This window comes from Protobothrops mucrosquamatus, unplaced genomic scaffold (assembly GCF_001527695.2).
Source record: "Protobothrops mucrosquamatus isolate PMUCROS unplaced genomic scaffold, P.Mucros_1.0 scaffold2605, whole genome shotgun sequence".
Taxonomy (NCBI): Eukaryota; Metazoa; Chordata; class Lepidosauria; order Squamata; family Viperidae; genus Protobothrops; species Protobothrops mucrosquamatus.
In genome coordinates, this window is record NW_015388659.1 from 112,109 (window position 1) to 118,864 (window position 6,756).

The following is a 6,756-nucleotide window of genomic DNA, read 5'->3' on the forward strand; positions in this document are numbered from 1 at the left end:
GCGGACCTGACCTAGGGTGGATTTTACATTGGGTTTTAAATATTCGGAAGACGCAACATTAAAATTCGGTTTAATTCGGTTTTAAGGGGGGGATTGTATATATGTTCTGGTTTTAAATATGTTGTGCGCCGCCCTGAGTCCCTGTCGGGAGAAGGGCGGCATATAAATTAAATAAAATAAATAAATAAATAAATAAATGCTCATAGGATATTGATTTCCAAAAGTTCTAAAAATTGTCAAAACTGGCTGCAACCATCTGGGTGAGCGTTAAAACTGGATTCATGAAGATTTGGGACTGGGAATCCCAGTTGCCCACAAAGTCCTTTGGATGCTCAATCCCTGTGCGTCATTTCACACTTAAACAAAAACTACCTTTTCTACAGCTTTGTGCCTTCAACCTAAAGCTATAAAGTGCTGGTTTCACACTTTGTTACCGGGGTTAATCCTTGTGGTTTGTGTATTGCTTAATTTGACAGCAGAGGGTGCCATAGAATAGTTCGTAGAAGAATTAGAGAGATTGGTGAAAAAAAACAAAACAAAAAACAGAGTAAAATACTGCCATTCTATTTATATGTATGTGCCATTAAATTATACTCAAATTCAGTAGCACTTCTAAATAGCAAGGAAATTAATTGCCTTGTTAAACCTTGTTTTTGTTTGTAAAGAAGAAACATCATTTCATATAACTATGATGCACTCGTTTTTTATTACATGAGTCATTCTACCCAGAAGCCTGAAGAAATCAATTCTAAGAGAATATCTTAAGGTCAAAAGGTTTCCCCAATCACTAACACTTGGAAGATTGTCCCTAGTTGTCTCTGTGTGCGACGTGTGTGCAGCTACAGATATTTATCCTGGACTGCTATGAAAATGAAGGCTGCAACTGCCTTAATATTTTGAAAAAGGGTGCTACTTATTTGTTTGTCTGTCTGTTTGTATTGCACTGATGGACTTCGTGAAGTTCCTCCTTGAGTGCTTTATATAGGTCTCACAGGTTCAATCTCCTAGAAAGTACTTTCCTGCTTACAAGGAAGCGCTGACAGAAGCACTGACAGTTATTTATCATCTGGCAGTTAGGCTTCCAGTGCAATATATATATAAAAAGGTTGACCTTCCCAATTTGCGCACTTTCTGTCACCAAGGAGTGTCAGGTGGGTGTAGTGGTTAAGGCACTAGGCTAGAAACTGTGAGTTATAGTCCGAACTTAGCCACAAAGCCAGCTGGACCAATCACCCTCTCTTAGCTCTAGGAAGAGGCAAGGGCAAATCATTTCCAAAATCTTCTCAAGAAAATTGCAGGCAAATCCTGCTAGTCCAGGTAGTTGCCAGGAGTCAACACAAAAATAGCAAAGTCTCTCTCTCTCTCTCTCTCTCTCTCTCTCTCTCTCTCTCTCTCTCTCTCTCTCTCTCTCCCTCCCTCCCTCCCTCCCTCCCTCCCACCTCTCTCTCTTTTACACACACACACACACACACACACACACACACACGTCATTAGAGAATAAAATAAACAATGCACTCCCTTCTATTTTATATTGGAAGAATATTAGAAGACTTTTAGAAGACGGCATTGAATGTTCAGATTGGGAATATTTTTTTAAAAAAAAAAATGAAATCTACTAAAGAAACACAGCAATTTACAACTCCTTCTGATCAGATTTGTCAAACTGAAGAACAACTTCTTATTTCCTTAAAAAAAACATGTTAGCAGTCAGAATGTTTTTTGAGATCTACATCTCTAATATTGGCGACATGGCTTTGACCTTGGAATATCAGATTTCCTCTTCTATCTCCCTACTCCTCATTTATTCCTAAGATCTAGATATTCTGACTACAGAAAGTTCCCAATGGTAGAAGGGCAAAAGGATGACAGAAAGATTGGATTGAGGAAGAAGATGGGTGTGCTAAGAATCCTTTAGCTCCAAGATAGCAAGAGGAAAACCAGCGAATGCTTCTTAGTTTCCTCCCTGCTTGCTTCAGCTGAGCTATTGAGGGGAAATATAGAGCTGTCAAGCCCAGAATTTGGCTTTTAGGACTTTTTGAGGGAAGGTGGCTGCAATTTAGGGTCCATGAAGTGAGATAGATAAGACTTCCTCCAATGGAGGAAGCTTCACAGAGTTCTACTATTTCTAGTCAAAAACTGTCTTCAGGGAGATCCAGTGGTGGGATTCAGCTGGTTCACACCACTTCGGCAGAACCAGTAGCTAATTTTTTGTTGCCCATGCCCAGAAATGACTTCCGGAAGCGGCATCCACACAGAGAACCGGTTGTTTACATATTTGAATTCCACCACTGGGGAGATCCTCTTACTTGCAGTAGTTGATCTGGAAGTAAATCAATTCAGCTGCTCAAGAGACACTGAGTTGTACATGCAACATACTTTAAAAGTGATATGGAGATAAAACAGTGCAAAACAGGAGTAATTTGAAAGTTTATGTCATTTGTTTAAAACTTATTTAGCAAATCCCATCCCTACCTAAAAATAGCTTTCCTAAATGAGATGCTGTTTTGAATGATTATTTCTTGGTATTTATTTAAAACATTTAGTCCCAAAAGTTAATAAACATCTTAATTCTGATAATATATAATAACATATTCTGTAACTTTATGAAGCATTATTTTACTTGCTATGTCTGTGCATGTAATAATATATGTTAAATATTATTTTGCACTTATGGCAAAAACATTAAGTTAGTCATATCACCACAATTAAGGATGAATATCAGAGTCAACCTGTATTATTTTACTCTGTTCTTATATCTGACTTATTGAAAATTACACTAGTTATCCAGAAGATCAGTTTTACGCAAGTTTATTTTAACTAAGCTGGAAAAGGAACTGAGATTTTATAAGAAGCTCAGGTTTTGTCAAGCATGTATATTTACCACAAAGAAAATCCCTCTGATTTCAATTGGGCTTAAACAAATAATTGGCCCTAGGATTACTTTTTGGTTTTTTTTTGTTTAAATTAATTTTGGAGGAGTATGATGTTTTAAAAGGTACTTTGCCAAACACACATTTATTGAATTTTTAAATACATCCTCAGCCAATAAAAGGTGGAAGTATGATATATATTAAGCTGCTACAATTTATAATAATGAGTGAACACAAATCGGTCTGCACAAATGGAAAACACGTAAAAAAGCAGACAGGTAGACCAACCAATAAAATTTGTACTCATATGATACAGCAGCACTGATTTTCATCCAAAACAACACAGACATTAATCCATCATCTCTTCCTCTTCATGCTGAGTGATGGAGACCTATTTATTAATGGCTGGTAAAATTCTGAAGGCATGCTCCAATTCAGTGAAGTTTTGTCTGAAGTAGCCCTTTAAAACATTTCATGGCTCCTCCTAGAAATGGAAAGAGTGGCCATGTTTTTACATGTCTCTTTGAGGGTCCTTATTTGGAAAATGTTGTAATATGTGTTGCATGCAATATGCGCAGAAGCTTCTTCCTATCAACTTTTAGAAGACTAAACATGACTCAATCTGCCCTTTTCACTTACAGTTCAAAAGAGGAAATATGAGGTAGTTCACAATATCTATAATCACACTGCCCAGAGTCACTTTGCATGACATTGGCTATATTTGATAGAGATAGATAGATAGATAGATAGATAGATAGATAGATAGATAGATAGATAGATAGATAGATAGATAGATAGATAGATGGAAGAATGGATGGATGATAGATAGATAGATAGATAGATAGATAGATAGATAGATAGATAGATAGATAGATAGATAGATAGATAGATGGAAGAATGGATGGATGGATGATAGATAGATAGATAGATAGATAGATAGATAGATAGATAGATAGATAGATAGATAGATAGATAGTTATGTGGATGGATAGATGCAAACATTTATGGGGAAATACAAAACGGCTGAAGGTGCTCAAAAGTTGTTACACATTATGATGGATTAATGTGAAATGTGCCAATTTCCAGAGTTTGTCAGAAAATTGAGGATAGATACAATTGACATGAAAGCTGCTCTGTTGAAGACCTTCTCTTCTCTCTGGGGTTGAAAGGATAGTTCTTCTTAGACAGGTTATCTTTATGAAGTTTACAAAGTAAACTCCTCAAATAAAAGGAACTTGAAAATATATTGAAATTTTAGAAGTTATAGTAGTTTGGAAAACATAATTCTTGGAGTAAACCTGAAGTCATATTAGTACTACTGTTGAGATGGATTCCAGAGACAGGTCCTGTATTTGCTGCTCTTGAGAGCCACAAAGGTTCATATGGCTGTAGGTTAAATAATCTGCAGTTAGGCCAATAATCTGTTGAAAGGCCATTAGAAGTAGTAAGTATTATCTCCCAAACAGTTCCTCCTTGAGGGAGATGGGTGGTCTAGAAACACAAAACATAAATGAATAAAACAAATAAAAGTGAACAATGCCTGGACAAACATGTCTGACTTGCTCTGAGCTTTAAGGCACCTTTTCCTAGCTTGATGCCTTTCAGAAGTGTTGGAATGAGTCCATGCCTTTGTTTTTATGTGACAGATGTATGGCCATGAACATCACTTTGCTAGCTGAATATTTGCAAACATCTAAGAACTATCTGTAGAGTTTTAAAAGGGTTAAAATAGCAGCAACAGCACAGCTGCTGGTCTGGAAGAGTCTGAGTTGCCTAGTCTTTATCTCATTGTTATCCTGTACCATGAACTGCCCACAATTACAGAATGTATCACTTACTGCCATCTGTTTTTTTGTGAGGCACTCTTAGAATCGTGGCCAGCAAAAAGGGATTAAGCGGAAAAAAGCAGAAATGGCAAAATGATTCTACAACAATTGGCTGCTACAATCAGATTCCCTTATATGCTGTGCAGACCAGTAGATTCTGCATCTGGATTGTCGACGTTTCTTAATCCGTATTTCTATTTGACACTTCTGACAAAGTTTCGACGATATTTCCTTTACGTAAAGAGTCAAGTCACCATTACATCCCAACATTTCTTTATTTCTGTATGTTTTACGTGTACAACATATTCTTCCTCGTAAACCCTTGTTACGAAAGAACTATTGACGATAGGTTCTAATGAAGTTGAATGGGAAGTTCTTAGAGAAAAACTGAAGTTCAGTGATGCCATATTGGCAATTAGTTTACACATATGTAACACTACTCCAAGGCAATATGATGCTATCCTATCCGGTGATCTAGCCTACGGTTGTCAACAATGATTGAAAGTAGCATTCTAGAGATCTAGTGGAAATTCCCAGATGCTCTAGAACAGGGGTAGGCAACCTTGGCTCTTTTATGATTCCTGGACTTCAACTCCCAGAATTTCTGAGCCAGCTGTGCTGGCTCAGGAATTCTGGCAGTTGAAGTCCACGAGTCATAAAAGAGCCAAGGTTGCCTATCCCTGCTCTAGAACTCAGCTATGTCTCCTCAACTACAGGTTATGTCTCCTCAACTACAGGTTTGGTTTAGTGGTTAACTAGCCAATTTTGTCTACTGACAAAATTTTGTCAGGTTAGGAACTGGGAGATTGTAATTTCTAGGTCCACCTTAAGCATGAAAGCTGACTGGGTGACTTTGGGCCAGTTACTCTGTCTTGGTCCAACCTGCCTCATGGGATCGTTGTTGTGGGGAAAAGAAAGGAGGAAGGGGTAGTAGATGTGAAAAAAATGCCTTGAGTTTTTTTTTATAAAAATGATAAAGGCGGGATAAAAATAAATCAATAAAAACATTTCCAATAGAAAACTAATAATGTTGTTAGTTTTAGCGTTGTTAGTGTTAATTCCACAATAAAGTGCACAATCATCTTTATAATAACTATAGCGTCGCTGTTAGTAAACAACAATCATTAAAGCATGAAACAATCCAGTATATCAGTCTTTCTGTTCTGTTTCTATAGCTGAACTCTAAATCACAAGCTTTTGACTGAATGACACAAAGGAAGGAAAAAGGGACAATATCAACTGATAGCTTCCTTGGAAAGAGACGAGAGCTATTAGACCTGGCATGCAAAAATCCAAATGTCCACTAGATGGCAACAAAGAGATACAGAAATCTTTTCTGCAATCCATATTTGGTAGTTTTAGAGACGACAGTTCAGCGTACAGGTAATGCATAGTTAGCATAATCTGTATGCCTGTTACATGTTCAGTGAATATATGGGGATACTTTTAGAATGAAATTTTTGATTGACAATCCAATGTGGCAAGATAATTAAAGCAATAGAGATATAATGACATATATTTGCCCTGCTCCCATCTGAAGTTGGGATATGGGTTGGTTTTCAATGCCCATAATTTAGAAGAACTTAGAGCTTAGAAGATAACCTAATTTTGAGTATCGCAAAAGATAGCTAGAAAATCAAGCATTTATTTATAATAAATAGTATTAGATCTAAATTATTTGTTTCATTTTGCAGCTCCAGCCATTAGTGTGAAGCTACCTGAAGCTGACAATGGCAAAATCTATATCTTAGTCTCTTATTAAAGTCTTACTGCCTTTTTTTATACCTCACTTCATAATTCTAATTCATTCTTTTGTCTCTGAAAGAAGCACGGGAAATGTCCCCCCCCCCCTTATTTTAATGGGGATCAAAAGAAAATGATATGTTGATGGAGCTAAGGTAAAAAATCTTTCCCTCTCCCACTATACAGCATTGTAAAATACATCTATCAAATTTTAACTACTTATTTTTGCTTTCAACTTCAGAATAACAGGGAAGTTTTTTTTAAGTATACAGTTAAATGAATATTTTAGACTTGAAAATACAGTGTAAAATCTGAAT